This window comes from Panthera pardus, unplaced genomic scaffold (assembly GCF_024362965.1).
Source record: "Panthera pardus isolate Hobbes unplaced genomic scaffold, ASM2436296v1 HiC_scaffold_21, whole genome shotgun sequence".
Classification (NCBI taxonomy): domain Eukaryota; kingdom Metazoa; phylum Chordata; class Mammalia; order Carnivora; family Felidae; genus Panthera; species Panthera pardus.
The window spans coordinates 60,651,485-60,660,086 of NW_026526777.1; the positions used below are offsets into that span (position 1 = coordinate 60,651,485).

An 8,602-nucleotide genomic window follows, 5' to 3' on the forward strand; every position below is an offset into this window, starting at 1 on the left:
AAAAGCCCCTCTTCTTTAAAAAAAAAAAAAAAAACCCAAAACTTTTTTAATGTTTTATTTGTTTTTCAGAGAGAGAGAGAGAGAGTGAGCAGGGGAGGAGCAGAGAGAGAGCGAGACACAGAATCTGAAGCAGGCTCCAGGCTCTGAGCTGTCAGCACAGAGCTGGACGCGGGGTTTGAACTCACAAACAGCAAGATCATGACCCAAGCCAAAGTCAGACGCTTAACTGACTGAGCCACCCAGGTGCCCCGCCCCTCTTCTTTTTTAAACATTGTTTCAGAGGATAGAAAAGTAGGAAAGCTTCCCAACTCATTTAATGATGCAATGTTTAGGGGTGCCTGAGTGGCTCAGTCGGTTAAGCGTCCGACTTCGGCTTAGGTCACGATCTCGCAGTCCGTGAGTTCGAGCCCTGCGTCGGGCTCTGGGCTGACGGCTCAGAGCCTGGAGCCTGCTTCCGATTCTGTGTCTCCCTCTCTCTCTGCCCCTCCCCCGCTCATGCTCTGTCTCTCTCTGTCTCAAAAATAAATAAACCTTAAAAAAAATTTTTTTTAATAAAAAAAAATAATGATGCAATGTTTATACCTAAACAAGGACAGTATGCAAAAGTTTTAGTATTTTGTATTTAGTGTTTAGTATTACCCATAGATATAAAAATCCTAAACAAAACATTATCAAATCAAATACGGCAGTGTATTTTGAAAATGTATCACAATCAAGGACTCATCCCAGAAATACAAGAGTGGTTTAACATCAGAAACAAAATCTATCAGTATAACTCACCATACCAAAAAAGTAAAGCAGCAAAACAGCACAATCCGTTGAAGAGATGCAGAGGCCCATTCATGCACTCAATGATAATTCATGGGAAAACTTTCAGCAAACTAGGAATAAAGGGCATCTTTTCCAAGTATACAGCAAATATCATACCTAATGGTGAAGATGAAGGCCAAAGGCAAAGATGCCCACTAATAGCACCACAGCTCCACGCCCTAATGGAGGGTCTGGCCTTGGGCCGTTCGATATGGTTGCCACTGGCCACAGGTGGTTTTTCAAATCTTAACTAAAAAATTCGGTTCCTGAGTCTCACTATCCATATTTCAACTGCTAAAATAGCCATATATGTGGCTACCATATTGAACGAACCAGCTATAGAACATTTCCCTCATTGTATACTGCTACTGTAGCCAATATTTTTTTTTTTAAAGCAAGAAAATGAAGTAAGAGGCCTAAGAATTAGAAGGAAAACAATGTGGGGTGCCTGGGTGGCTCAGTCGGTGAAGTGTCCGACTTCGGCTCGGGTCATGATCCTGCAGTTTGTGAGTTCGAGCCCCGTGTCGGGCTCTGTGCTGACAGCTCGGAGCCTGGAGCCTGCTTCAGATTCTGTGTCTCCCTCTCTCTCTCCCGTCCCCTACTCACGCTCTGTCTCTCTGTCCTTCAACAACAAATAAACATTAAAAAAATAAAAAAAAAAAAGAAGAAGGAAAACAACGTTCCCCTACGTTCAGACAATATGGTTGCCTACATAGAGCATCTAACATAAACTATTGGATAAACTTAGATAAACTATTAGAATTACTAAGTTTAGCAACGTTGCTCTATACAAGATCAGCATAATAACAGCTATCACATGCTTTTATTACGTGTCTGCTACTGGGTCAAGGGCCTTCATGTACTTTTACATATTACAGTTTAATTCTTACAACAACCCTGAGGTAAGTACGAATACTATGCCCACCTTTAGGTGTGGAAACGGAGGCAGAGTGATTAGGTAATTCCTAGGCTCCTAGAGCTAGAATAGGAACAGCCAGGATTCAAACCTCAGGCGGCCTGGCTCTAGAGCTTGCACTGTTAACCCTATGCAATGTTGCCTTCCTTGCGTTCCATTACATGAACAAAACAAATTAGATAATATAATAGGGGAACAGATGAAAAAGATGTCTTTACAAAAGCAACAAAAAAGTTTAAAGAAATTAGGCATAAAGCTAACAAAAGACATACAAGACTGAGCCCCTTACTTTGGAGGAAATGCTGGTTTCCTCCCAGCAGGCTTAATGCTTCTGACGAGGATAGTGAACTTGGGACTTCAGCAGGTGGATAGGACTGCAGTGGTAGCAGCAAAGCACCTCCTGGATTTCAAACAATAAGCACTGGCCAGATCTAAAAATTTACTTATCAAGTTCTTTCCTGAGGCCAGGCTTTTCGGGACAACTGCAGACAGCAGTGTGTTTTTCTGGATCAGCACTTGTGGCTTTCCCTCTTTCCAGACGGTGAGGTGTGGAGTCTAGTCTCCATGCAGCACAGTCTGGATGTCATGTGCAACTCCAGGGCCAGTATGTCCATTTGGAATCTCCACCTGCCCCAAGTGCCAAAGATCCCTCCAATGCTTGACCTCCATCACTACACAAAAATATTTTTTTTAGCACCCTGGAGAAGGTCTTACTCACATTCTGAGCAGTGGCCAAAGGTTTCAGCCAAGTTTTCCAAATTTCAGTTTGGCTAGCTGCTTACAGAGGTTTGAGGGGGTTGTTTTCCAACATATGCAGGTTAAGAATTTGTGCTTGAGACAGTTTACAGGATGGCCCCACAAGTACCTCTGATATCCTTCATCCCTAATGGGAGCTCTCAGAGCTATCTGCTGTCTCATTACAGTCTGTAGTGTTTTTACTATCATCACAGAACCAAAGGGGTCTTACTGTCAGGCTCTCAGAGTGAGAAACAGCAAAAGAATGAAGAGCTGCTTGTGAGATTCCCTTCAGGGCATAGAAATATCCCAGGGAGATCTTAGGGGCTATGTCCGAGGTTGACCGCCCCTCTGTGTCCTCAGAAGCTAGTCTATGGTCCAGCTCTGGCCCCTCTTCTGCCCTTTTAGCTGAATAGTAAGCTCTACTGGGTCTCTATTCTCTTCTGATTGTCCTACCTCTAGCCATCACACCTACAGTCCTCTGCTCTATCTACTGAGCCACAGAAGGGCTCTCTGATTGTCCTAATTCTAAATCTTCTTTTAGTGTTTTACAATACTTACATTTTTACTCATACTTCCCTAACTGGAGAAATTGTTAAAGGGTACTTTTAAAAATAGATTTTCAAAACTAGACTAGCTAATGTTTGTAGAATTATTTACATTTCAAAGGGTTTTTTAAGTTTATTTATTTATTTTGAGAGAGAGAGACAGAGAGAGAGAGAGAGAGAGAGCGAGCATGAGTGGGGAGGGGCAGAGAGAGAGAGGGAGAGAGAGAATCCCAAGCAGGCTCTGTATCATCAGTGCAGAGGTGGGACTTGATCTCACGAACCTTGAGATCATGACCTGAGCCACAAAATCAAGAGTCGGACGCTTAACCAACTGAGTCACCCAGGTGACTTTTATAATGTATAAGCATTGTACAGTTGACTGGTTCTTAATTTTTATTTATTAAATTTTTTTTTAATGTTTATTCAGTTTTGAAGGACAGAGACAGAGCACAAGCAGGGGTGGGGCAGAGAAAGGGGGGGACATAGAATCTGAAGCCGGCTCCAGGCTCCAAGCTGTCAGCGCAGAGCCCAAAGCGGGGCTTGAACCCACGAACCGTGAGATCATGACCTGAGCCGAAGTCAGACGCTTAACCAAGTGAGCCACCCAGGTGCCCCAGACTGGTTCTTAATTATTGTCCATCTATATTATAGATCATACTTCTTTATTCTGTCCCTTAAATTCTGAGACTATTCTGAGACTAACTCCAGCAAAAATGCTTTGATCAAGTTAAGTTACAACCATGATAGTATCAAAACACATGTAAAAACAGCATTTACTTTTCAGTATTCTTGGGGTTGCTTAGGTATCTTTCATCTACTAGAATCCTTAGATTCTAAATTCTTCCATTTCTCAGAGTCCTCCAACTTTAATCTCCGAGAGCTTCTGAGAATGGACATGGGAACTATTGTTAACTTCCTGTAGTACTGTTTTGAACTGAACGTTTGTTACCCCGCCCCCTGCCCCCAGATTCATATGTTGAAGCCCTAACTCCCAGTGTGGTTGTGTTTGGGGATGGGGCCTCTAAGGAAGTCATTAAGGTTAAGTGAGGATATAAGGGTAGAAGCAGAGACACCAGAGATGTGCTCTCTCCCTCCCTACCTCCCTGCACACACACACACACACACACACACACACACACACACACACCATGAAAGGCCACGTGAAGATACAGAAAGATGATGGTCATCTACAAGCCAGGAACAGAACCCTCACAAGAAACCAAATTTGCTGGCTTCCAGAACTGTGAGAAAATAAATTTCTGTTGTTTAAACCACCTAGTCTATGATATTTTGTTGTAGCAGCCTGAGGAACCTAAGTACCCATAGAGCTTCAGAGGGTTTGAAGCTGGGACCCAAGGATAGAATTGTGTTCCAATGAAACTGTTTAAAATGTAACCCTCTATGTAGTTCATGCATTTAGAAAGATTACTCTGAGAAGGGCTGCAAAGCCTTCACCAGACTGCTAATGAAGTCCATGGCATAAAAAAAGATTAAGAACCTCTTCACCTCCTTCTGGCAGACATAAAATAAATACATGTGGTGTCAGGGTGACCTGCCTCTCTAATTGTTTTCAGCCATAAATTTAACTCGGGCCTAATATAATCTTGTCTATAACCTTTTTTTTTTTTTTTTTTTTTTTTTTTTTTACTTAAGTAGGCTTCATGCCCAGTATGGAGCCCAATGCAGGGCTTGAACTTACAACCCTGAGATCAAGACCTGAACTGAAATCGAGAGCTGGACACTTAACCGACTGAGCCACCCAGGTGCCCCACTAGTCTATAACCTTTAACTATATTAAACTCTGTACATCAATATAGATATGGATTAGGAAGAATACTATATAGAATTTTCTAAAGTATTTTGTTCTGACAGACACATATATTGAGTGTGAGCCCCTATGTACCATTGTGTGTAACTGTATATAAATGCATAGTCCACATAGTAAGTATTACAAATTATAGTGAATGTTATAATGGTAAATTCAACAGGGCAACTAAAATATTATCAATACTATTTTAAAGCTGAACTGTAAGAGTCCTTCCAGTAAAGCAGAGCTGCTGATGCCTGAAATGGAAGAGCTCACACATTTGCTGGCAGTGCTCTGGGAAGAAGGTTAATAAGCCAATTTTAATGAATGGACTAAGAAAGTCAGTCAACAAGTATTTCTTCTGCGGCAGGCACCAGCCAGTGTAAACAAGGAGTCAGTGGTTTATAAATAGGTCTAAAAATCCTAAATATGGTACCTGGGAGGAAGAATGACAGTAATAACATAATCTCCAGAGCTGAGACATCTCACAACTCCACCAACATCGAATCCTATTGACAAAAAAATCCAGTGTTTCTGGAAGAATTAAGCAAGCAGGGGCCAGACTTTCATAGATACCTGAAAAAAATTGGTATGAAAATAAATTTTTTTCAGGGCTTTCCTTTGTATTATATTTGTACACAATTATATTTATATACTCATATATTTATGATTTATATAATTACATGTTGAAAGAAGTTGCATAAAAAGAGGCGATCTATAAATAATACTATCAACCTTTGAGAGAGAGAGACAGACAGAGCGTGAGCAGAGGAGGGGCAGAGAGAGAGAGGGAGAATCAGAATCTAAAGCAGGCTCCAGGCGCTGAGCTGTCAGCACAGAGCCTGACGCGGGGCTCGAACTCACAGACCGCGAGATCATGACTTGAGCCGAAGTTGGACGCTTAACTGACCAAGCCACCCAGGCGCCCCTCTCTGAAGCTATTTGATAGTTGTCTGCATGTAGTATGCATTGTGTAACTATTGCTATCACTAAAAGAAGATTTAGAATTAGGTTCTTTAAATCACCAAATTACAAGTGGTTTTCATATTTATTTCTATTAAGCACATTGTTTGGTCAGATTTCTGTGTACGTTATATAGTCTAACACTACAGTTTCAATGGACATTTAACAGAATAATTATACTGAAATTGGTGCTAATAGGTGTATAAAGTGATGAGAGAGAAAGGAGTATTTCATTGAACTAGATGCATCCACTTAGGGTGTTAACAAGGATAGATGTAAAGAGATAAATGTCATATTTTTCTTAGGGGTAAGTAGCAATAGAGATGAGAAACAGGGACTGTTCCTGGAAGATATACCTAAACATTTCCTTGTGCCCATGTCTAGTGCTGCTGAATTGGCCCTTTGGCAGGTACTTACATATGTTTGGACCTGTTTGCAAGAAATGTAGGTGGCCACCCACGGGTGTCAAAACCAGCAGAGGGAGAGATATGTGTAAAGGGACTGAGTGATACGGTTTGTTATAGAAAGTCAAGTAACTGGAATGCAAGTGCGTTCTAAGGGGTAGTGGGGACAGGCCCGGATGTACATGGGTTGGACAGATAGGCAGAGTCCAGCTCGTAAGAAAATGCGAATGCCAGTTTAGAGAGCCTGAAATTTGTTCAATACTCAGTGGTATGCACTCAAACTGCAATAGGTGACTGAGGTCAGCCTCTGTGACCTTCTCAGGGAAAAATCAAGAATAGGAAGAGCCGAAAAACAGGCTAAGCAGAGGCATGCAAGCAATGTTTTTAAACAATCAGATACGATAGAAACATATATTAAGGTGACTTAAGGGTCTTCCTCACGTCTGTGTGGAAATCAGTAAACCTTTTTACAATTACAACATTTTTTTTTAATTTTTTTTTTGACGTTTATTTATTTTTGAGACAGAGAGAGACAGAGCATGAAGGGGGGAGGGGCAGAGAGAGAAGGAGACACAGAATCGGAAGCAGGCTCCAGGCTCTGAGCCATCAGCCCAGAGCCGGACGCGGGGCTCGAACTCACAGACCGTGAGATAGCGACCTGAGTTGAATCGGACACTTAACCGACTGCGCCACCCAGGCGCCCCTTACAACATTTTTAAAAATGATTTTAAATCATTTTTATAATTACAACAAATTATACCTTGTGACACATAAGCATTGGAACTGCTTGCAAGCACATATACCTGTTGCCCCTTTTGAATATATAATAATTTTCTGTATATAATTTGCATACATAATATATAACAAGCTTCCAAGCAGGTCTTCAGAGCAATTGGGAAGAATGTTTCCTGGGCTCCAGTCCTCAGTAACACCATGAATAAAGCATTTACTAACCTAATTTGAGGTTGGCTTTCTACTCAGTCTACAGGGGGTAGCCAAGAAAAAGTGGACGTGGACAGCTACTTTTTAAAAGTCAAAATTTCTCTGGAGGTTTCTAACACAGATAGTAAGACTTTACCTGCCATGTTCATCTTCGTAAATCCAGCCCACAATAGAGTTCCAGATACATAATAGTATTTGCTGAACAAACGAATAAGCTCGAAGGGGCCTCTGTCGGGTAATCACACAAGATTTAAAAGCAATTAGGATGATTTTCAATCTTTGTGAGGCAATTTGACGATACACACCAAGACTCTTATAAATATCCCTACCATTTAAACCAATAAGTCTATTCGTGGGACTCTATTCTAAAGTAATCGTCCTAAATGAAGACAAGCTTTATGCATTGTGTATTACAGTAAGGCTTTTAATAGAGAAAAAAATGGAAACAATCAGGCTAACAGTTAGGAAACAAGTTATTGTGTACATTCTTTTTGTGGGGGTGTTTAACGAGCTGTCATTAAAATTATGATTATAAAGACACTATAATGCCAGAGGATAATATTTATATAATTATGTTAAGTTTAAAAACCCCCCACCCAGATGCACAGTTGAAGATAGACCAAGGTTATAAATTATGGGAAGTGTGGCAGGTGGGGGAGAAATGTCTATCAGTTAAGTTTGTCTGGAGGTGGTAAACACTTTTTCTTTCTTTTTTCTCTTTCCTTCTGTGTTTATTTTCTTTAATTCTCACAATTACTTCATTTATTCAGCAAATATTTATTGAGAGCCAGGCACTGCTCTAGGAACTGGGGAAAACAGCACCGAATAAAACACAAATCCTTTCCACATGGAATTTACATTTTAGCTGGACGAGGCAGAGAATTAACAAGAACAATCTATTAAGTGGCATATTAAATGATGAGTGCTTGGCGAAAAATAAGGCGAAGAAAGAGGACAAAACTGATACTGCATTTACTTTTTGATCTGCGGAGGAAGAAACTCATCCAGGTGGAAGGACAAAGAGCGGAATTCAGAAATTGCCCACCGGTGCCTGGGTGGCTCAGTGGGTTAAGCATCCGACTTAGGCTCAGGTCACCATCTCTGTGCTGACAGCTCCGGAGCCTAGAGCCTGTTTCAGGTTCTGTGTCTCCCTCTCTCTCTGCCCCACCCCTGCTTGCTCTCTTTCTCTCTCTCAGAAATGAATAAACGTTTAAAAAGAGTTGAAAATATTGCCCAGCCGGTAACAAACTGAAGGTACTGTGATACAACACCCCGGCAGGTGCCGCAGCTGGCTCCTGTGGCCAAGCGTTGAAGTTGGGTGCGGAAAGGCCGGACCAAACGGATCACGTGACTCGAGGGGGCGGGAGGAGGAGGACTGAGAAAACAGCGAATTTGCCCCCTCACTTTCTCTTCAGAAAGGCGGGCGGAGCCGAAAACCAAACAAACTTCTGCTGTGCGATTAGGGGCGGGACAGACG

The 8,602-nt window shown here is 41.7% G+C and overlaps 1 long non-coding RNA gene across 1 annotated transcript; it reads right to left on the reverse strand.

Moving 5' to 3' along the window:
- Window positions 1-5,117: 5,117 nt before the first annotated feature.
- On the reverse strand, window positions 5,118-8,489 carry LOC109251603 (uncharacterized). Its single transcript, XR_002073601.2, has 3 exons — window positions 8,102-8,489; window positions 7,262-7,353; window positions 5,118-5,392 (listed from the first exon to the last, which is right to left on the reverse strand). It is a non-coding gene; the product is annotated as an uncharacterized LOC109251603 (long non-coding RNA).
- Between the last annotated feature and the right edge of the window lie 113 nt (window positions 8,490-8,602).